This window comes from Esox lucius, chromosome 3, assembly GCF_011004845.1.
Source record: "Esox lucius isolate fEsoLuc1 chromosome 3, fEsoLuc1.pri, whole genome shotgun sequence".
NCBI lineage: Eukaryota > Metazoa > Chordata > Actinopteri > Esociformes > Esocidae > Esox > Esox lucius.
Window position 1 is genome coordinate 24,306,273 of NC_047571.1, and position 24,985 is coordinate 24,331,257.

Below are 24,985 nucleotides of genomic sequence, written 5' to 3' on the forward strand. Positions count from 1 at the left end.
TTATGTAGATAGAAATGTACGTTTTACAAACACAGTCAGCCGCAGGGGCTAACATTTTTATTTGACAACGACGTACAGCGTATTTAACCGTTCTCCTGTGACAGGTTACTAAACTAAATATGTACCCGGAGCAGATTTAACACCAAGATTAAAAAGTCAAAGTAAAACTAAGTTTATAATAGTTATTACCCTTAACTTGGATTTCAAGTTTGGAACTACAATCTATAGATAAACCCACCATTGATCTCTTCCCATTTCTCCCTCTCTGTCCCTTAACCAATCAATCCTCAATCAAATTTATCAGCAGCTGAAATCGTCAGAAATCGTCTTCGTCTGCAACACAACCAGGAGGACTTTGGGCAGGGACAGCAACGGAGTCTTTCCAGCCTGGTACTACGGAGGTGTGGGCCAAGACCAACAATACCAGGGAACAATACCAGGGAAAGCAGACAGGGTGGAAGACTTCAGCTGACCTGTCATTGGCCAGACAACTGGTCCAGAGCCATTGGTTGGGGCACTCTAGCCCTTTCTGTCTCTAAAACTGATCTCCTCAGTAGAAGACTCACAACATGATTGAATTACATCCTGGAGTTGCTCTGAGTCAGTGTTATTATTTCACAACAGAATGAGTGTCGCTACAGCCCCGTGAGAGCAGCCCTGACCTGAATGGAGCAGAAACATGTTTTCCTGTGCCTTTATTTACAGTCAGGACACACCCAACTTATCTTTTCCAAAAGTGACCTCAGATTTTCTTCTAGGGTTCAGAGTTATAACCAAAGAGTATGTTTTCTGTGACATTTTGTTTTGTTTGTTCTAAGGATTAGATTCCGCCTGCTCTTTCTTTCAAATGGGATTCGGAAATTGCAATAATTATACCCTGGCATCTTTTATGGTGATTGAGCTACCTTATTACAATTTTCATCCTTACATGTTTTTAAATGGCATCTAAAGGCAAATGTACTGGTATCCTATACCTGATTATTAGGTTAAAATAAACTGTATAGGTATATATATATATATATATATATATATATATATATATATATATATATATATATATATATATATACTGTACATACAGCACCGGGGGAAAAAGGAAGGTTTTGAGTGAGGAACAGAAGGGTTAAAATTGCAGTGGTCAAACAAAAACACACAAATATATATATATACTTTATAGGTGGATTCAGTCCTTTGTTGTGCGCTGTTGGCTACCCATTATCAGCGTATATTGCTGTCCTCCTGTTCTTGTATGATTAATGTTATTTGATTCCATCCACCTTCCAACTATTCAAAAGATCTTGGTGTGACGTAGATTGAATTGCGTCACTGTGACCCATACATATTGTTTTGAAATATGTGTGCATTGTAATCTAGGTAGGCTATGTCATGTAGCACATTAACCATGACTGACAACTATTCTGGGAGGGGCTTAAATGATTTCCAGCCCACGTGGCAAAACCCCAGTTCCATGTCTTCACTGCCTTGAAGTTAACCACAAGAGAAAACTGCTCAGAACTTCCACTTCAGAACCTTTAACAAGCCAGCACTCTCTATGGGAACCCCTCCCCTTAGCTACTTTCAATCATGACAAGTTAACCAGCTGAGCTTTATGAAGACAGTGAGACATTTATTAAAAACCTACTGACTTGCCAATCATCATGTTGCCTGAACAATGGTAATCCCTTGGCTGGCATTGAGACAGGCAGTTGGGCAGGGGGGCAGGGAGGGGGGGTTAAGGACAGGGTTAGAAAAAACATCCAGCAACGTGGGCTTTTTATCAACATAGCATTATTATGATGACAATAGGGCCACTCAACACAGCACACCTCAATATGTCCAGCCTGCATGAATGACATTACAATATATCACCATATAGACTCTGATTATAATGTCACACCACATTATGGTCCACACAGTGTGTAAGTAATGGATAAAAGGACAGAGGGAGTCCAAGAATCCCCCATCTAATCAAAACCCAGAAGGGCTTGCAGAATGAAAGGTATTCACCTTAACAGCCATGTTATTCAGAAGTCAGTTTGGTAATTCCTCTCTTGACAGCATTGAAAATGAACCAGTGGTGTCAAGTGGAATAGATGTCTACATAAAGGCTCAATCAACTCCACAGGATATCAGTCAACATGCCAGAGGCTCTCTGTGCACTCCCTTCTCGGTATAGGACACACACACAACCACACACATGCACGCAACCACACACATGCACGCAACCACACACACAGACTAAGTTGCCAAGAGGCGCCATAGGCCAAGGCGCTGAAGGGGGAACGTCGATCCACAGTGACAGCATGTCATCTCTCTTCTCCTAACGTCACCAAACCCTGGTCAGACTCTGCCCCTTCATACACACACAATAACAAGAGACAGACAGAGAGATTCAGTAACTGGTATGTTTGTTTAGTTTGTTTGTTTAGTTGTGTAATTAATAAAAAAACATTGGCCTGTAAATTAACATGTGTTGCTCTCTGCCTCAGGTCTCCACCTCCCCTCCACCATCCTCCTCTGTTCCCATTACCTCTATCTACCTCTATCTACCTCCACCATCCTCCTCTGTCCCCATTACCTCTATCTACCTCTATCTACCTCCACCATCCTCCTCTGTTCCCATTACCTCTATCTACCTCTATCTACCTCCACCATCCTCCTCTGTCCCCATTACCTCTATCTACCTCTATCTACCTCCACCATCCTCCTCTGTCCCCATTACCTCTATCTACCTCTATCTACCTCCACCATCCTCCTCTGTCCCCATTACCTCTATCTACCTCCACCATCCTCCTCTGTCCCCATTACCTCTATCTACCTCCACCATCCTCCTCTGTCCCCATTACCTCTATCTACCTCCACCATCCTCCTCTGTCCCCATTACCTCTATCTACCTCCACCATCCTCCTCTGTCCCCATTACCTCTATCTACCTCCACCATCCTCCTCTGTACCCATTACCTCTATCTACCTCCACCATCCTCCTCTGTCCCCATTACCTCTATCTACCTCCACCTTCCTCATCTGTTCCCATTACCTCTATCTACCTCTATCTACCTCCACCATCCTCCTCTGTCCCCATTACCTCTATCTACCTCCACCATCCTCCTCTGTTCCCATTACCTCTATCTACCTCCACCTTCCTCATCTGTTCCCATTACCTCTATCTACCTCTATCTACCTCCACCATCCTCCTCTGTTCCCATTACCTCTATCTACCTCCACCATCCTCCTCTGTCCCCATTACCTCTATCTACCTCCACCATCCTCCTCTGTCCCCATTACCTCTATCTACCTCCACCTTCCTCATCTGTTCCCATCACCCCTCTCCTACTCCACATTCCTCCTCCTCCCACCCGAACCAAAGGTCAAACTGCCACTGTAATATAGTTAATAGGTAGATGTGTAGATCCTCTGATGTGAATGAAACTACAGCAGGCCAAGGTAATAACCACAGTGGTCATTTTATCTATTCGTTTTTCAAATTTGTGTTTCAGAGTTTTGAAATTGTAAAGAAAAGCAGTAAATTAACTTTCAACCCTTACCCCACCCCACTCCACCCCTGCCAACAGCCCCTACTGAGAATCCCATTACTTCACTGACAGACATTAAAGTGCACATACACAAGTATACACACACACACACACACACACACATTGTAACCCTGACACAGGATTCATTACCTCCAATGGAAAACTCATTAGATTAGATTTGCCTTTCAAGTTCACTTTTTCTCAGGATCCAGACTTTAAGTATTAATTACTCTTTAATTAATGAAGCCACTATTTCCCCTCCACCCTCCTCCTCTGTCCCCATCACCTCTCTCCAACTCCACCTTCCTCCTCTGTCCCCATCACCCCTCTCCAACTCCACCTTCCTCCTCTGTCCCCATCACCCCTCTCCAACTCCACCCTCCTCCTCTGTCCCCATCACCTCTCTCCAACTCCACCTTCCTCCTCTGTCCCCATCACCCCTCTCCAACTCCACCCTCCTCCTCTGTCCCCATCACCTCTCTCCAACTCCACCTTCCTCCTCTGTCCCCATCACCCCTCTCCAACTCCACCTTCCTCCTCTGTCCCCATCACCCCTCTCCAACTCCACCTTCCTCCTCTGTCCCCATCACCCCTCTCCAACTCCACCTTCCTCCTCTGTCCCCATCACCCCTCTCCAACTCCACCTTCTTCCTCTGTCCCCATCACCTCTCTCGAACTCCACTCTCCTCCTCTGTCCCCATCACCTCTCTCCAACTCCACCTTCCTCCTCTGTCCCCATCACCCCTCTCCAAATCCACCTTCCTTTTTTATTCCAATCGTCCCTCTCCTACAGTCCATCTTCCTCCTCTCTGCCCATCGTCCCTACAGCACCAGAGACAAGCAGTGATGCTACTGAGACTGCAGCAATGTGTCCAATGAGGTTTTCCTTTGTTCCTTCGGTTTTCAGTCTAGTCTGGTGTGCAAGGAATACAACCAGGGGAAAGAAGAATAACATTAGAAATACTTTGTTGGGAATACTAACCAAACAAACCCACCATAGCGGTGTCACATACTAACACATCACAACAGAAACATTAGCTGTTAGTTCATGCAATATTTGTTAAGATAATAGACGTGATAATGAAAACCTGAAGCAAACATCATTGTTCTTCATATTACGGCATCTTGACACAAGAGGACAACGGGCCCAGTAGGCCCCAGTGGAAGTGTGGCGCTGTGTGTGACCCATGGTGCCGGTCAGAGCATGGCCAGGAGATGAGTTACAGGTTGGGTATGAACGCGTGCGCTGGAACGCAGATACAGTCTTGCTCAGCAGAAGGACGGCATGCCGTTATTAGCATTGTGACAGCATTTAAATGAGCTGCACTTCACTTCTCTAGTCATTAGTCTCTCATTCTGTCTGCATGTCTGTGTGTGTCTGTGTGTGTGTGTGTCTTCTTTGAGCGTGCCCACTTCAGTACAGTGTGCTACCAAGGGAAACTGTCTGTGTGGTCTCCTCCTCCTCCTCTCTCCTCCTCTCTCCTCCAACCGAGTGCCACGGCAACGCATCCGTCTGTTGAATGAAAATAGAACAAGGTTTGATCGATTACATGCTGAACCGGTCAGCTCTGAACAGCGTGTGTGTCGGGCTGAGACAGAGAGCAGATATCTGACAGGAAGACTGAGCTAAAGTTAGTTTGCACTATTAACATACCTACACACACACACGCAAACGCATCATACACACACACACAAACGTATCATACACACACACACACACACACAAACGTATCATACACACACACACAAACGTATCATACACACACACACACACAAATGTATGATACACACACACACACAGAAAAGTATCATACACACACACACACCAACGTATCACACACACAAACACAAACGTATCATACCCACACACACAAATGTATCACACACCCACACACAAACTTATCACACACACACGCGTGATTTTGTATCATTTCACTTCTTAGATGGGAAAGTTGTGCACTTGAGCCCAAACTGGTTCCCTTCTTTAGCATCTTAATTATTTGCTACATCCCCATTTCATAAAATGGGGATGAATAACAACATTATTCATTACATTTTGAATGTGGACAAGTCAAATGTTTTCCCATTTTGTGGAATCTGAATCTGAATTATAGCAACACTACATTTAAGGACAGAATAACCTAAACAAAAAGTGTACCCAAAAATAAGACTGACAAGATACACTAGGAAAGGAGGAACTTAAGATGTGACACTACTTGCGCAAGTTCTGCTTTGACCTTTGGTACACCAGTGTATAAAAGCAGTAAAAACAACATCTTTTGAAATAAAATAAAGGGTTTATATGGCACATCTGTTTGACAAAAGAAGTCAGTGCTCCTTCTGTGGACCAGTAGAAAGCCTGGATAGTAAGCTTCAACATCTCCCAGTTTCAAGATTCAAAATTTCATGTGAATGGGACACACAAGGTATGGACCATTCAGATATGGATCATTCAGGTATGGACTATTCAGCACGGCTTGTCGGTTCCCCCTGGTTTTTACTGCCTCAGCTCCACTCTGTTATTCAGTGGCAGACCACCCTTTACACCATTCATATATTTAAGTCATTAAGGAAATACTCTTCTTAGGGAGTTTTTCCTAGCCACTGAAATTCAACCCTACTGTTGTTTGCTCCTTGGGGTTTAAGGCCGGGTGTTTCTGTAAAAGCACTTTGTGACAACTGCTGTTGTAAAAATGGCTTTATAAAAAAAAAATTGATTGATTGATTGATTGATTGATTGACTCTTATTCAGAGCGAATAACTAGTGGTGACTAGTGAAAACATGTTTACGCTCATTTGTACCTGTGGACCGAGCTTGCCACCCCGCTGTGTGTCACAGAACCCCCTTCCTGCTCGTGCTTCAGTTGTTCCCAGGAGGGCAGTTTAAGGAGGTCTGTAAACACCTGCTCTCTCTACAACGGCGCTAAAGGGTCTTTCACACGTGGACAAGGCTGCCCATTAATGTGTCTCTAAACGTAGCACCGTTATCAACACTGCACAACCACTACTCACTCCTCTTTGGTGTGTCCCCATTTGGGGTGTGGTATTAAAGTGTGTTTTGTCCATCTGTGTCCTACAGGTCATTGATGTCCTTTACATTCACATTGTTGTAATGTAGCAGATGCTCTCAGTTAGCGGATGCTTTTATCCGGAACGACTTACAATAGTGAGTGCATATGTTTTCTTGTTTTTGTGCCCTGTGGGAATCAAACCCACAACCTTTGGCTTTGAAAATGCCATGCTCAACCCATTGAGCTTCACAGGACCTAACCAGGAGGCTGGGACAGTTGCACTTCTTTGTCAGCAGACATCAGTTATACAATACTTTCAATGTTGTGGTCAGGCCCCTCTGCCCTCCCTAATCAAACTAAATTGATTCTTAGCCCCTCGCACAGACTAAAATCAATAAGATTTGTGTTTTTCCCCAAGTCTGCGGCCAAGTCTTACACTTCTCCATAATTGTTGTGTTTCTCACCCTGACAGAGGAAAAATAAAATGTTTGTGAACAGTATGGGAAAGACTGGCATAGAAAAAAGTGTATCCACAAAGTGCTTTAAGTGCAATGAAAAGGTGTCGGTACTCTTTAATTTCACCATATTGATGTGCATTTGCAAGAGTGAATGATCTATAAGTGGTGGCAGTTACCCTAACGAAGTTGGAGTTACCATTACTCCTCACCCGTGTGCAATGGCCCAAATCAAACGCTGTGCGCCTAAGAAAGCTTGGAAGAGGAAAGACAAGGAGTTTCGGTCCATGAAGAAATGTTACAGTTAAGACATTGTTCTTTCTCTATGGTTCAGCAAACTAATTGAATTTATTCATAACTGTGGCAAAACAAGACACCGTTTGTTGCTCTCTCTCTCTCCATTCCCTTCACTCTCTTTATACACCCCTGCCCTTTCTGTATCTCTCTCATGAATTTACAAGGCATTACCATTTAAGGGGAAGTCAGTCATTTTCCTACCAGAGAAAAAAAGAAGAAAAAAACTCAGTCCAAAAGCAACTGCGTGTCGATGATGGGCGGGGCAAAACACTCGAGTGAAATGTCAATGAGACACAGAATATTGTGGAGGGTGTATGGGTGTGTGGGCGTGTGTGTGTGTGTGTGTCACATTACCGTGGCAAACAGTGTTGTTGGGAAAATTTGAATAAAATTGTTAACAAAGAAAATGAATTACATACACAATTAGCAACATTAGATAAGGCAAGTCATGGGTGCCTTCATCTGTGATGATAACAGGTACACTGCAATTTTGAAATTCTCAAAACATCCAAGCGGGTTCATGCTCTACAACATTTGAAGAGTACGACCTTACCTCATACAGGAAGCGTCTCGGGTCCTAATCCAAGCACTTGTCATCTCCTGTTTGGACCACTGTAACTCAATGTCTATTGGGCTTCATGCTTGAGCCATCAATCTCACACAAATTATTCAAGTCCACGACTTGTCTGGTGTTCCCCGTTCCAGATTTTCTTCCATGTCACCCCACTCCTCCACACACTCCACTTGCTTCCAGTTTCCCTTTAGTCAAAGCTCTTCTCTTGTGCCACAGTCCTGCCATTTCATACCCTTGTGCTATTGTTCAAGGAATGCCGATACAAACTGGGAAAAACTGCACTGTACACAGTATTGCACTAACATATCAGACTGACCATGTGGAGAGCTGCTGGGTGTTCTGTCCTGAATCCAATGCTATTCAAATGCTACTCAAGGTCCCTTAGCTGATGGTTAAACTACGATGTGGTTCGAGTCTCCTGGTGTATGGTAGGCCTCCCTTGGAAATATAAAATTACAACAAATACTGTCTTTATAAAATGGTCCCCTAATTTAGTGAGCGAGTAATGTGGGCAACATCAAAACAAGGTGTCTGAGATATTTCTCTATTAACATTCATCCGGGGAGATCTGTATGCACAGCATGGACGTTATTTGTCAAGTTGGTTATTATCATGTTTTTTACCTTGTCACAATTACATGGATGCTGTTTATTAGAATGTCCGTGTACAGTAATTGCTTTTCCAACAACCTCAAATGTATTTCTCAACTGATGAAAAGGCAACCAGCGATGACATTAATGCTTATTTAGGTTAGCTAAATAATGAAGTACCCAAATAACCTGGCATGCTATGAGCTAGATTTTTTCAATTGGCTATCTGGTATGTTGTCAGTCATTACTTTGTAGCCAGGGGGGCAACATGCTGCATGAGTAGTGTCTTTTCACTCTCCACTTGGTCAACACGCGCAGGATGCGTCATACATGTTTGTCTGGTCCTTAATAAATGTTTCTTCTTCGAGATATAAGGGAGGAGAGAGACAGATGAAAGGGACCCCTGTCTTGTTATTTTGGTGGATTTTATAATGGGGTGGGCGTGCTGAAAAAAGAGATATTCCCAAATGTTCATACTCGGGAACAGTGCCCTCTGAACTCCAAGTCTACTGGCACGCAAAGGTCAGATTTGCAGACTATCAGAGGGTGAATTAAAAAAAGAGTGATGATGTGAATGCCCAGTCTCTCTGCAACGGTTGTCATTGCAGAACCCACATTTGTTCTGCTTTAATCAACAAATCTGAACCATTGATACGTGTGATGGTAATCCCATCGATTTGAACTGTTTAGGAAGTAGGTACAGAGTCAGAATTCTCTTGGCACATTTTAAAAGGGAGAGAAGAGACAAAGCTTACAAAATAAACCATGAGGTATCTCTAAAGTAACACAGAACAATCATCAGTACTTATACTGTAAAAGGGGTGAGGGTAGGAATTTGCATTTCATCCTGTCATGTTCCTTATCCCTTCCTGCCCCCAGTTGTGTGTCAGCCTCTATCCTGTCCTAAATGTTTACCCAAATGGACAGGCTGTCCCCCCACCTTACCCCACTGTAGGCAACCTCTTCAACTCAAAAGGGCCATATACCGTCTGGACAAAGAACAGATACACTGATGGATTAAAGAGATTGACAGATTGACAGAGGACCCAATGATATAATGATACCATTCAATGATGACCATAAACAGAGACCAGTTCCCCCTCTCCGACATTTCTTTTCTTATCTAAACATGGGGACTCACTACCATTTCATGGTAATTCCTTTACAGTAATTCCTTTATTCCTTTATAGAATTAAGCAAACATCAGTTCAAGAAATGCCATGACATTGGTCATGCCACTTCTTTTATAGAGAGGCAGGTAGCCCAAGCATTTTATTAATGTGCTGGTTCAGTGCTCAACTACAAATCTGGCACTGAGTAAGGAACTGCTCTAATGTTCCTTAAAAGAGTGAAGTGCGGATTTTTTGTCCTACATAGGAATTGTATTGGTAATTAAAGCCTTTTTTGACAGAAATGTGTCAACTTAGCAATTTCAAGTTGTGGATTTTGATTGACAGTTCTCCTTTTTAGTAACCTTTAGCGAAGTTGGTACCACTTTAAGGATGAATATAAAAGCAGGGGAAAGCTTGCAAATTTGCCAGTATCAGTTATGTTGGTAAGTAATTACGCCAAGTAATTTAGTCAAATTTTTTCTGTCTAGTTAAGATAGCTAATATGGTTTAGGTACAAAAATTGCAATTAAGTTTTTCACATATTTCTTTCCAATTAAATAACCTTTCAAGACTATAGTCATTGTAGTAGTATACTCACTCACTCATTTGCAGAAGAACCAGTGACTCCACGCTTATCCCTTTGCTTTCATGGAAAAAAAAAAATTCAGAAGCTCTAAAAGCATCCATTTCTGTCCCACCATTATTGTCTAATTACTAAGCAATATACATAGAAAAACATATTTTAACCCAGAAAGATGTCTGTTGTACGTCTTTTCAAGCTGAAAGGTGTTAGATTGGCTTGAGCTGATGCTAGTGGTTCAAGTAAAGTCATGTTTATTGGTTGTGTATACAATTTAGAAGTCGCTAGAGCAGGTGTAGTGACAGGGGTCACAGAGAGGTCAGGTTGACCCCCACAGAAAATAGTGAATATCATGGAAACCAACTTCCTGTCATTCTGCATTTTATCCTTCTTCACAAAAATATTATTCTCCTCAAGAATTTTTAGTAGCAATTTCCCACACAACATTTTTTTTGAATACTTTCTTTTAAAAAATACACAAAGCAATATTAGTTTTTTTGGTTTGTGCTTTTGTTTAAGCTTCATTCTGAGATATAATGTTCTTTATAGAATTCAGCACCTGTACTGAGGAAAAGTTTGCTTCAAAGGTTCTAGTGCAAAAACATGTTGGCAATCCAAAGGACAGGATTTTCTGAAATGTCACATCGTATCTCTGTCATATCGTATTAAGAAAGGATGTGTCATGCACACACAAAGATACACACGGAGAGACACATACAGGCACAAACAGACACACACAAAAAGATACACATAAAGGCCTAAACAGATAGACAGATACACACAGACAAACACACACAGAGAGAAAGAGAGATACACATACAGGCACAAACAGACACACACAAAGATGCACATGCAGGCCCAAACACACAGACAGACACACACACACACACACAAAGATACACACAGAGAGGCACATACAGGCCCAAACAGACACCCACATACACACACGCACACAAATATGCACACAGAGAGACACATACAGGCCCAAAAAGACACACAAACACACACACACACAAAGATACACACAGAGAGACACATATAGGTCCAAAAAGACACACAAACACACACACACAAAGATACACACAGAGAGACACATACAGGCACAAACAGACACACACATACACACAAAGATATACAAAGAGAGACACATACAGACAGATACACACACAAAGACACACACAGAGAGACACGTACATGCACAAGCAAACACACAAACCAAGACATGCACAGGCACAAACAGACACATACAAAGAGACACACAGACACACCCCACATAAACACAGACATACACAAATACACACTCACACTTGCACACACACACTATAATTGATCGGTTTTAGTATACTTGCAAGGACTTTTTGGTGAAAAATATTTATTCCCACGCAAATCCTATTTTCACTAACCCTGAACCTTAAACATCTAACTCTAAATTGTCAAAACCAAACTCTACCCACATGAAAAGCGTCAAAAGGTCCTACACAGGACAGATAATTAAACAGTTCCTTTAGCTAGGTGGCAGACAGGACAGAGAGTTAAACAGTTGCTGTAGCTAGGTGCTAGACAGGACAGAGAATTAAACAGTTCCTGTAGCTAGGTGCCAGACAGGACAGAGAATTAAACAGTTCCTGTAGCTAGGTGCCAGACAGGACAGAGAGTTAAACAGTTGCTGTAGCTAGGTGCCAGACAGGACAGAGAGTTAAACAGTTGCTGTAGCTAGGTGCCAGACAGGACAGAGAGTTAAACAGTTCCTGTAGCTAGGTGCCAGACAGGACAGAGAATTAAACAGTTCCTGTAGCTAGGTGCCAGACAGGACAGAGAGTTAAACAGTTCCTGTAGCTAGGTGCCAGACAGGACAGAGAGTTAAACTGTTCCTGTAGCTAGGCGCCAGACAGGACAGAGAGTTAAACAGTTCCTGTAGCTAGGTGCCAGACAGGACAGAGAGTTAAACAGTTCCTGTAGCTAGGTGCTAGACAGGACATAGAGTTGAATAGTTGCTGCAGCAGTGTGCTACAGCAACAGTGTACAATAATCCAGAATATCACATTGTATGATTTGTAAGTAATTATTTTGCATTTCATTGCATGACATAAGTATTGGATACATCAGAAAAGCAGAACTTAATATTTGGTACAGAAACCTTTGTTTGCAATTACAGAGAACATACGTTTCCTGTTGTTCTTGACCAGGTTTGCACACACTGCAGCAGAGATTTTGGCCCACTCCTCCATACAGACCTTCTCCAGATCCTTCAGGTTTCGGGTCTGTCGCTGGGCAATACAGACTTTCAGCTCCCTCCAAAGATTTTCTATTGGGTTCAGGTCTGGAGACTGGCTAGGCCACTCCAGGACCTTGAGATGCTTCTTACAGAGCCACTCCTTAGTTGCCCTGGCTGTGTGTTTCGGGTCGTTGTCATGCTGGAAGATCCAGCCATGACCCATCTTCAATGCTCTTACTGAGGGATGGAGGTTGTTGGCCAAGATCTTGCGATACATGGCCCCATCCATCCTCCCTTCAATATGGTGCAGTCGTCCTGTCCTCTTTGCAGAAAAGCATCCCCAAAGAATGATGTTTCCACCTCCATGCTTCACGGTTGGGATGGTGTTCTTGGGGTTGTACTCATCCTTCTTCTTCCTCCAAACACGGCGAGTGGAGTTTAGACCAAAAAGCTCTATTTATGTCTCATCAGACCACATGACCTTCTCCCATTCCTCCTCTGGATCATCCAGATGATCATTGGCAAACTTCAGACGGGCCTGGACATGTGCTGGCTTGAACAGGGGGACCTTGCGTGCGCTGCAGGATTTTAATCCATGACGGCGTAGTGTGTTACTAATGGTTTTCTTTGAGACTGTGGTCCCACCTCTCTTCAGGTCCTGCCGTGTAGTTCTGGGCTGATCCCTCACCATCCTTATGATCATTGATGCCCCACGAAGTGAGATCTTGCATGGAGCCCCAGACCAAGGGAGATTGACCATCATCTTGAACTTCTTCCATTTTCTAATAATTGCGCCAACAGTTGTTGCCTTCTCACCAAGCTGCTTGCCTATTGTCCTGTAGCCAACCCCAGCCTTGTGCAGGTCTACAATTTTATCCCTAATGTCCTTACACAGCTCTCTGGTCTTGGCCATTGTGGAGAGGTTTGAGTCTGTTTGATTGAGTGTGTGGACAGGTGTCTTTTATACAGGTAACAAGTTCAAACAGGTGCAGTTACTACAGGAGGGCTTCTTAAAGAAAAACTAACAGGTCTGTGAGAGCCAGAATTCTTACTGGTTGGAAGGTGATCAAATACTTATGCAATAGAAAGCAAATTAATTATTTTAAAATCATACAGTGTGATTTTCGGGATTTTTGTTTTAGATTCCGTCTCTCACAGTTGAAGTGTACCTCTGAAAAAAATGACAGACCTCTACCTGCTTTGTAAGTAGGAAAACCTGCAAAATCGGCAGTGTATCAAAAACTTGTTCTCCCCACTGTATGTACCGTAGATGATGAAATCCCCAAACCCTTTGCAATTTTACATTGAGTAACATTATTCTTAAATTGTTGCACTATTTGCCTGCAAAGTCTTTCACAGAGTGGTGAACCCCTCCCCACCTTTACTTCGGAAAGATTCATCCTCTCTGGGATGCTCTTTATATACCCATCATATCCATATATACCCACCATGTTTCTGACATGTTGCCAATTAACCAAATTAGTTCTTTTTGCATTACACAACTTTTCCAGCCTTTTGTTGCCCATGTTGCTGGCATCAAATTTCAAGAAATAATAACAATTCTCTAGGAAATATAGGGTTTAAAAATCTGCATTCGGTTTTTATTCTAATCATTGTTTTTATTTCCATTTTGCACAGCGTACCAACTTTTTTGGAAACATTGTTGTACATGTTTATCACGTATGTATGCATGTAATTGTGTGCAAACACTGTGTAGATTGGGTGATTTCTGTCCCTAAATATGGTTCACCGAGGGCAGCACATCTCTGAGAGTGTGTAGATGTACTTAGAGAATAAAGGTGACTCTGATTCTGACACACAACATCTGAAGTGCCTGGGGTATCGTTGGAGAGAGAAACAGCGATTATATAACTCACCATTGTTACCTACAATGCTTCGGAGCCTGAGATTCCTCGTTCTGACTGCAACACACACACTCAAAGGATAGCTCTGTGCTGGATACGCCTCTAAGTGGCTGACTGAGGAGAGGAGAGGGAAGGGGAGAAACTGCAACGTGAAATGGAGTATTGTGCTAAAGAGAGTTGTTTAAAATGAGTCACTCTCTTCCTTTAAATGAAGCTGATATGCTGTTTCGTCTGTGCATCATTAGGTTTCACAGGACCCAGTCCATCACTATGTGTTCAACTGATTTATCTTTCTACCAAGACTACTGGGGAACTTGTATTGTGATTACATAACATAGTCCTCTGCTGATGAACAGTTGTGACTGCATCCTATGACCTGGAACATGCAGTTAACAGGGGCAGGTTGACAGGGTGTAACTGAATTGGGACAGGAGAACTGTTGTGTAAGATTAACTCAGTGCGGGGTCTCATATGTTCTGTAGCGTGAAGGGTGTGCGAAGGGGCGGGGTCTCAGATTGTTTTATGTTGTGTGAAGGGTGTGTCAAGGGGCGGGGTCTCAGATGTTCTGTAGTATGAAGGGTGTGTGAAGGGGCAGGGTCTCAGATTGTTCCATAGTGTGAAGGATGTGTGAAGGGGCGGGGTTTCAGATGTTCTGTAGTGTGAAGGGTGTGTGAAGGGGCGGGGTCTCAGATGTTCTGTAGTGTGAAGGGTGTGAAGGTTGTGTGGAGGGGCGGATCTCAGATGTTCTGTAGTGTGAAGGGTGTGTGAAGGGGTGGGGTCTCAAATGTTCTGTAGTTTGAAGGGTGTGTGAAGGGGCGGGGTTTCAGATGTTCTGTAGTGTGAAGTGTGTGTGAAGGAGCAGGGTTTCAGATGTTCTGTAGTGTGAAGGGTGTGTGAAGGGGCGGGGTTTCAGATGTTCTGTAGTGTGAAGGGTGTGTGAAGGGGCGGGGTTTCAGATGTTCTGTAGTGTGAAGGGTGTGTGAAGGGGCGGGGTCTCAGATGTTCTGTAGTGTGAAGGGTGTGAAGGTTGTGTGGAGGGGCGGATCTCAGATGTTCTGTAGTGTGAAGGGTGTGTGAAGGGGTGGGGTCTCAAATGTTCTGTAGTGTGAAGGGTGTGTGAAGGGGCGGGGTTTCAGATGTTCTGTAGTGTGAAGTGTGTGTGAAGGAGCAGGGTTTCAGATGTTCTGTAGTGTGAAGGGTGTGTGAAGGTGCGGGGTTTCAGATGTTCTGTAGTGTGAAGGGTGTGTGAAGGGGCGGGGTTTCAGATGTTCTGTAGTGTGAAGGGTGTGTGAAGGGGTGGGGTCTCAAATGTTCTGTAGTGTGAAGGGTGTGTGAAGGGGCGGGGTTTCAGATGTTCCATAGTGTGAAGGGTGTGTGAAGGGGTGGGGTCTCAGATGTTCGGTGGTGTGAAAGGTTGTGCGGAGGGGCGGTAGCTCAGTTCTGTGTGTTGTGACCCCTACAAAGACCATGAGTTTATCTGTCTGCCTGCCATTACACACCATACGAACCCTCACACCCCTACTGCTCTACCCTCACAAAGCTATGGCAATTATAGCAGGGTACACACACACATAAACAAACATAGTTATATACACACACAGTCATTAACAGAGTCATATAAACACACAGTCATATACACACAGCAATTTACACACACAAGCAACACCTACACTTATTTTCACCTATTAACAATTGTACATGCGCGCATGCTCACACTTACACACACACACACACACACACACAGGCATGCCCACAGAAAACACACCACACTAACATTAGCATATCCACAGGGGTAATTGCTCCTCTGTATTCTTCCAACTCAGGGTCCGGAAGTCCCAGCAGCCTATTTTACTAGTCGGTCGTCATGGCTCCACGTTGGACTGGTTATTTTAGCCCGTGGAGTCTCTGCAGGACCCAGGGAGATTGAACTGTCATGGGGACTAGTCACACTGTATCACAGGCTTGGGTTCACATAGTACTAGTTTTGTTTCAGTGGACTTCTTTTGAGCCTGCTGTGAGAGCCAGAAAGGCAGAATTGGTACTTTTCGAGTCCTGTTTGCAAATGTGTGTGTGTGCGTGCATGTGTGTGTGAAGGTTGTAGAGGTAATCTGTAATTGGGCTGTTTTCATGCTGTGTATTTGGTTGCATGGTACCCAGTAGAACAACAATAAGAATGCTCTCTCCCAGTCTTTAAAGGGTTACTAAATACACAGACGATGATGGCCTGTCTAGCATAATGGACATGATGACGATGATGAGATGTTGGCCCATTTAGATATTATGCAAGGTTTCAGATTTAGACAATGCTAATGTCTTGTGTCAGATTCTATGCCCACTCCTTCACTTGACCTATATCAGTTATGACGGCCGAGAGACACACATACACACATTGCGAACACACAAACATATACACACAGTGTACGAACACACACATTCTGCAGTATAGACACATACACAAGCACATATCAGATACACCTATTCTTAGAAGACAATATAAACAACATAAACAAACCTGTACACACACACAGATGCATATACATACCAGTATGATGGAAAACACGCCCTGCTCAGTATGTCTTCCTGAGAGTCATAGGAGCTCTGTTTAGCCTACAGGACCCTAAGCTCTGTATGGGGGTGAGACAAGCATTCTCACACCCCATTGGTGGAGCACCTGGGCCAATTAGAATGCCCGGATCTTCTGAGGAGCAGCCAGATGTCTGAGGGATACATGATGTCAACCCCCATACCTGCAATATTTTCCCCAAACTGTGGGGAGACCAAAAGTAGGTTTTATATCAGGAAGAAAGTATTCCTCTTCCCATTTTCAAAAGGCAATTGTTTTGGCTTAAAAGTTAGGTTTAAGGCAACAGTTCCAGTTGAGATTAAGGTTAGGGTAAGGTTTAGTGTAAGGTTTAGTGAAAGGAGGATAAGTACAATCAACCTTGTTGTTCCCTTTCAGCTAAGTAAACATTTCTGTTCAGAAAAAGAAAATGTATGCATTCAGCACCGCAAGTCTTTCTGGATGAAAGTGTCGACCAAATTACTTAAATGTAAAATCATGTAAAATGAGGAGGAACATATGACACCAGGGATGAGGATGAGAGGAGGGATGAGGAATAAAGAAGTGGTAATGAGGGATAAGGAGATAAGGAGGAATAAGGAGATGAGGAGGAATAAGGAGATGAGGAGGGATAAGGAGATAAGGAGGAATGAGGAGATGAGGAGGGATAAGGAGATGAGGAGGGATAAGGATGCAAGGATGAATAAGGAGATGAGGAGGGATAAGGAGATAAGAAGGGATAAGGAGATGCGGAGGGATAAGGAGATGAGGAGGGATAAGGAGATGAGGAGGGATAAGGAGATAAGGAGGAATGAGGAGATGAGGAGGGATAAGGAGATGAGGAGGGATAAGGATGCAAGGATGAATAAGGAGATGAGGAGGGATAAGGAGATAAGAAGGGATAAGGAGATGCGGAGGGATAAGGAGATGAGGAGGGATAAGGAGATGAGGAGGGATAAGGAGATGAGGAGGGATAAGGAGATGAGGAGGGATAAGGAAATGAGGAGGGATAAGGAGATGAGGATGAATAAGGAGATGAGGAGGGATAAGGAGATAAGAAGGGATAAGGAGATGCGGAGGGATAAGGAGATGAGGAGGGATAAGGAGATGAGGAGGGATAAGGAGATGAGGAGGGATAAGGAGATGAGGAGGGATAAGGAAATGAGGAGGGATAAGGAGATGAGGAGGGATAAGGAGATGAGGAGGGATAAGGAGATGAGGAGGTATACGGAGATGAGGAGGGATAAGGAGATAAGAAGGGATAAGGAGATGCGGAGGGATAAGGAGATGAGGAGGGATAAGGAGATGAGGAGGGATAAGGAGATGAGGAGGTATACGGAGATGAGGAGGGATAAGGAGATGAGGAGGTATACGGAGATGAGGAGGGATAAGGAGATGAGGAGGTATACGGAGATGAGGAGGGATACGGAGATGAGGAGGTATACGGAGATGAGGAGGGATAAGGAGATAAGAAGGGATAAGGAGATGCGGAGGGATAAGGAGATGAGGAGGGATAAGGAGATGAGGAGGGATAAGGAGATGAGGAGTTATACGGAGATGAGGAGGGATAAGGAGATGAGGAGGGATAACCTCTAATGGTTAACCTCTGCTGGTGAGAAACCATTACACAGCACACACACACATCCATACACCCACATAGACACACACACATACACACGCACACAAATGCATAATTGTCACAGCATACATGAGCTTGTTGTGTGAAAGTTTTTTCTATGGTCCCCTGACAGAAAAGAATCTTTCTCTAGTCCTTGAACAACAGTTCTGGCTCATACAGACATTCTAATGGTTGGCCTGCAGTACCAAACACACACAGAGTGACACCACAGAGGTGGATCCACATAGCTTGATTGAAAATTGTCCTGCCCCATCCTAACCCCACCGTGTTTTAAGGAAAATGAACTGCACCACAGCTACATGCACATCCGTGCACAGCCTAATCCTAACTCTTAGCCAAGATTAACACTTGAAAATAGGAGCGTGTTCCATGGTCATTTGTCACCACTGCTGGGCTTGGAACAGTGTGTGTGTGTATGTGTGTGTATGTGTGTGTATGTGTGTGTATGTGTGTGTATGTGTGTGTGTGTGTGTGTTGTGAGCAGAGGTCAACAATAATTGGGTTGTTTTCATATTGAGACATTCAGAGCAGAATGGGGAGAGAGGAAAGATATGGGTCACAGGGAGGCCAGTCCTCATTCTCTCCTCACCTCCTCTCCTCACTCTCTGTGCCGCATCGTTCCCCCAACCCCCTTTTCTCTCTTTCCTCACCCTTTTCCTCACTTTCCCCTTACTAACACCACTCTCCTACTCTGCTCTTCCTTTCCTCATCTCCTCCCTCCCTCCTTCTGTCCTGGCATTGCCACGGCTACTGGAAAGACCTGCAGAGCCTGGCAGACTAGCTGGTGATTGGACACGGGCCACGTCACCACCCTCTCCATGCGGTTCCAACCAAACATGGCATCTGGCACAGCATGGCTTACCAAGACTGAACGGAGGAATCTGCAGAGGAGTTGCTATGCCATGAGAGAAATGGCCTTCTGGGAAAAGAGAGAACAAGAAAGTCAAAATGCCACTGAAGAGGAAATATTCCAGCATTTTTATGGTTTCTAGCCACCACTAAAAATATTCACAGGGAAAGCCCCTGCAGTGTATCAAAATGACGTGCTTGTAATTGTCTTTTGTTCTGAATTCTTTGAGGGCCAGGACAAACACACAACATTTGGCTAGGTCTGTTTCAAAGATATAATGTCTTAGAAAACACCTGCAGTCCGTATTTATATAGAAGGTATTTACTGTCCCCACTTCTACAGGAAGTACACATTTCGAATTTCCTCATTCAATTCTGTTAGGGGCTTGGCAAAACAGAGTCTGCTGATCGTTTCTACGAATGGAAGACTCATGTTCAGTAACATAGATCTAGAGCTGACGCAAAAAGTTTCTGACACAGCCACCATCGCACACACACACAAAAGATAGGTAGATCCTCCAGTCTGACCAGGGTTCAGAATTAATCCTGGAAGGTTTCTACAGTAAGTTGTTTTTTGATCAACAATACATGGACAGGGTAGATATCTGGATTAGCAGATTTCTTTGCAGATATTTTTGCAGTGTCTATCATGTTGTTAGCTAAATGAGCAGTTAATTTCAGTAAATCAGTACCCTTATGTTGAAATATAGAAATCATGATGAGATAATGAATACACATGGCCTCTACTAACACAGTAAAGTGTAATTCAAGTGGTACTATACAATAAGATACAAGCCCATTAGGGCTTGATTTTCATCATGAGCAGATGTGGAGTGCAATCCACATAATTACGCTGGATAGGATTTCATCCAACACCTAGATTAATGAGAGACTGTAGGCCTCAATTATGAAAAGGTGCATACAAGAAAGACATGTGAGAGAAGGAAGTGTCAAGGAGGGGGGAGGGTGGTGGTGTGTGGGTGAAAATAAATGGGCGTGTGGTGGAGTTTGAAGGGTGAGAAGGAGATGTGGCAGAATGGTGGGGTGGTAATGTGACCCGGAGACTGAGGGGCCTTTGTAAAATCTGCAGTGAAACTCGTTACGTTTGTTGGGCATTACCAGTTCCACAGCAACAATGGGGTGCTTAGGGTTGTAGTTTGTAATCTGTCTGATGCCTTTCCAGACAGAAGAGCAATCGTTACTGGAAAATTGCTTTTCCACCCTGACAACAAACTTGTGTTTGGCAGACTTAATTCTTGATTTGAGCTTTTTTCTTGGCCACCGTATAGAAGGATCTGTACCTGTTCTTGGACTCCTCTGTGTCAGACTGGAGAGCCCTATGGGCATCCTGTTAATCACAGTGGAGGCTTTTAAGCTTACTAGTTCTGGGATGAGTTGCAGAACCACAAGGTGTCAGCTCCCCAAGGGGATCATGTGTACACATAGACTCTAGTGGTTGAACAATTGTATTGTTTTTTGGGGGGTAAAAATTGAAGTGTTATATCCAAATAAACTGTAATGGTTAAAATATAAATCCATTAAGTCACTCATAACTGCATAAGCAGGTAGGTTGTACTATTGCCATGCCTTTTCTATACAGAACAATATCCTATCCTGTTTAACGTCAGTATATTCCTAGGCAAGAGATCATATATACAAAATATTGAGCAACAGTTTGACATTTCCGTAGAAGTGTGTGGGCTTATTTAATTACAAAATGCTTGAATTGACATTCACTGTTCCAGAATGCAGGGTTTGGCACTCGTAATAGGCAGCATGCATTTTTAATTTGGAAAGTCACAGGAAAGGATGAATATGTTCCACCCACATGACTATAGAAAGCATATTAAAAAGGTACATTTGCCATGGCTTTTTCCAATAGATATGGGGCAGGGCAATCAGATCAAATCAACCATGATTCTCAGAGAGTGAGCAACATCTAGTTGCAACACCCTGATATATAGGGTGGGCACAAAACACATGTCTGAATTCCTGAAACGGACACAACTTCTAAATACAGTAGTTGTTCACCCAGAAACCGAGTAGATTCACCCAGTAAATCAAGTTACCACAGGCATTGTTCATGCATTTAGATGTCATCAAAGTTTCCATCGGAGAGCCGCTTTAAGATTCAGACCACCCATGGATGTGACCGTGTTGTCTTGACATTTATGTTAAGTAATCTGGACACTAACAGAGGGTGAGGGTGAAACCTTGTCCTTTCTGCCAGGGTGGGGGAGATGTGGCCCCTACTGTCTGGAATCTCCTGTCAGTGACTGGGTCTTCTTGCCCCCCCCCCAACCAACGAAGACTATATTACCACCAAAGTTGAAATGCTTTCCACACAAGGCTATGTTACACTAGGTCCCAACAATTCCTCCTCTCTAATTGGTTCATTTCTACTGGGAGCACAGCAAACTCATTCAGCTCTTTTACAGTGGTGGTGAATAAAAATGAATGTTAGTTTTACCCAATTTGTGGGCATCGTCGACGTGAATTACCTCTTATGATGTGAAAATGAAAGAATTGTTTTCACAGAGTGACATTTCCTATTTAAATTGAGTTCTAATTCTATCGTTGTGGTCCCTTTTACATAACACTGTGCTTCAGGTGGAGGAATGTGTTCTCATCGTAACATAGTTGTCATGTGATTGTCACTACTGGCTGGCTTGTCAGTTCAATATCTCAGCTCAGGGAGAAACACAGCAGTTGGTGCGGCGACTGATCTTTTCTGAGTGGAGAACAGTGTGACTTCTGACAGTAAATCACAGCAGTCCTTTTTTCCCAATATCACGCTGGATCAATCTCTCCTTCTCTAATATTTTCTCTCCTTCTGTGACTCTACAGTTCTTCCTGTCGCTTTTTTCTACCCGCATAGTCCAGCATTAAGTAGTTTCAGCTTATCTCAAAATCACTAATTCACTACTGCCAGTCCAGACCTGCTGGTTTTCAAGCTTCAAATTTCTTAAATCAATATCTGAGATCGTTAAAAATGGGTACAGTAGAAATGTTATAGTAGCACACATGGCATTAAAAGGTTAATTTAGCCAAAATCACACAGATATACTTTGATAAAAATGCTAATAACTGACAACAATATACAGTGTGTTGTTTCTTTCTGCATTTTGTAATTATAGTTAGTTTGTTTTGTTTGTTTGTTTTTGTAATATTTCCCCCAATCAAGGCAATATTGCCTTGCAAAAATATTCAAACCCCTGCCCAATTCTCATGTGTTATTGTATTCCAATTGGTACATTTGAATATGGTTCTGTTTGATATTAAAAACAGAAATATGGGATGAGTGGGACTGCAGACTGAAGGAAGCGCAGCCATCAAGTGCTCAGCATATGTGGGAACTTCATGAAGCTGTTTGAGAGCATGCGAAGAACGCAAAAGCAGTCATCAAGACAAAGCGTGGGACAAAATGTAATTTGATCTGTCTTACACACTTTTTGGTTGCTACATCATTCCATACTCCATTGTTCTGAGGTCCTCACTATTATTCTACAAAGTGGGAAATAGTAAAACTAAAGAAATGCAGATGAAACAGTAGATGTGTCCGATAGGTATCAGAAACACGGCCAGTGCCACTGATCTCCGATGTGCCTCCATCCAGTAGTCTGAGGTCATCTAGATGTGAGGGTAATGGGAGATTCGTGATTACAGGGGGGATGGCACCACATGCTACAAGGATTGGCTTTCAACCACTGGGATGACCACAGACAAGGATCAATACAGTCTTGGACGCTGCCTGCCTGTCTCTTCATGTTAATACATTGATCAGGTACATTGATCAGATCTGGGACTCTGCAACTGCCTCACCTCTATATAGGTAAGAGGACGCCTGATAGGCTGCATTCATACCCGATTCTGACCAATCAGCGTCAGATATTTCAACAATAATTGGCATTGCCCTATTTGACATTACTGCCACCTGTCCCATTTTCCCCTGGGGTAGATGGTGTGTGGTGTGGCTTCCTGGAGCAAATTGGCTGGCATGGTGTCTTCCAAGCAAGTTTGTGTGTGGGCGGGTTCCCCTCTAACTATGTAGCACTAAAGCACTTTCCTTCTCTGAAGACAGTTTCATCACTCTACACAGCCATGGGGGAGCCAGTGGTAAGGCGAAAAGACAAATTAATGGTCACAAACATTAACTGCATCTCTATCACAATCCATCACCTACTAACTCACTCCCCCTATCTTTCACCACTAGTACCTCTGAATCTGAGCCATGGCTTTCAGTCATTCATTACATCAAGGCTATGTTGGCGTGTTGGTGGCATTACTCAATATTCGTCTGAAAGCAAGGATGTGCTGGTGTCTCTCTCATCATATTATCATATATCATCCCTTGTCTGGGACCTCCCAGGAGATCCCACAGAGCATCTCTAGATTCCTCATCAATGGAACTAGATATGGCTCTTCATTTCTACCACCTCTGCTGCACTCACAGATCCAAGACAGGGAGTTTGATGGAGAACCCGTACCATGACATCAATCAAGAATATAAATTAATGTTTTTACTATGTTTTCAAATAAGACTTGGGCACAGACACCTTCAAGTCCATCTTCATAAATTTTTTCACAGTGATTTTTATGAAATGTAATATTAATGTGTAAGGCCTTTAAGTTTTAGGGATGAAACTTTGAGACGCAAGCCAAATTTGTACTTTGAGAACACAAAGCAATACGCAGTGGCAATTCCATGTAGACTCATTACATTATTTGTTCTGTTACTGTAACGATTCCAGCTGTGTGCGGGATCTTTCCGGTACATATTTTACGTGTATTCTGGGGTTTGTCATGTCCTTGTTTGGTCTTTCCTGTTCTAGGTTCAGTTAGTCAGTTCATTCTGTTCACCTGTGTTGAGCCCTCACCAGTTCCTGTTCTCGTCGTTAGCCTCAGCCCCAAGGTCTTACGCTGCTATATTATTGTGCCGGGGGAGTAGGGTCAGTTCTCCTTCTTCACTATAAATCCTTGTAGATCCAAGGAATGCATTTTCAAAATTTTCCCAGCCGCAAACCATGACGCGAACCTGTTCATCCCCAGTATTTATGTTGCTGGTACCCTGTTGGCTTCCAGCTGTCCCTATCCATTGTGCACCTGAGTCTTCCCTGTCCATGTTCCACCTGGTCTTACGTGTCCACGTTCCACCTGGTCATCCCTGTCCATGTTCCACCTGGTCTTACGTGTCCACGTTCCACCGGGACCTGCTGCTGATCTAGATTCTCCCTGATGACCCTTGCTGTCCCTGTCTCTGTCCGCCTGGTACCACCTGGATTTACCAACCAGATAGTCATGAAAAGGCTGGAACATTTTGATAAACGATGTGGCCTTAAAAGGTCATGTACTAATATGGTGGATTATAATCTGCCTCAGCCAGAAGAGGACTGGTCACCTCCCGGCACTCCACTCTAGATTCCTCCCTTGGTTCCTATAGTTGTTGGCTGCTTGCTCTTTGGGGGTATTTTTCTAAGTATTTAAATCAGCACATCAGGGAGACTGCTGATGTAAGAAGGGTTTTATAAAACAAACTTGATCGATTGATTCTGAACACATTCACTCTATTTATGATGGCTTAGGCTTTATGCACAGAAAAACCCTGTTGAATGAAAAGAAAACAAAATAGGTTGTCCACAAGTGGCAGGGAATTTAGTGGCTTAATGAAATGTATTCAGTCCACTGATGGTGGCCAAACGTTCAGAC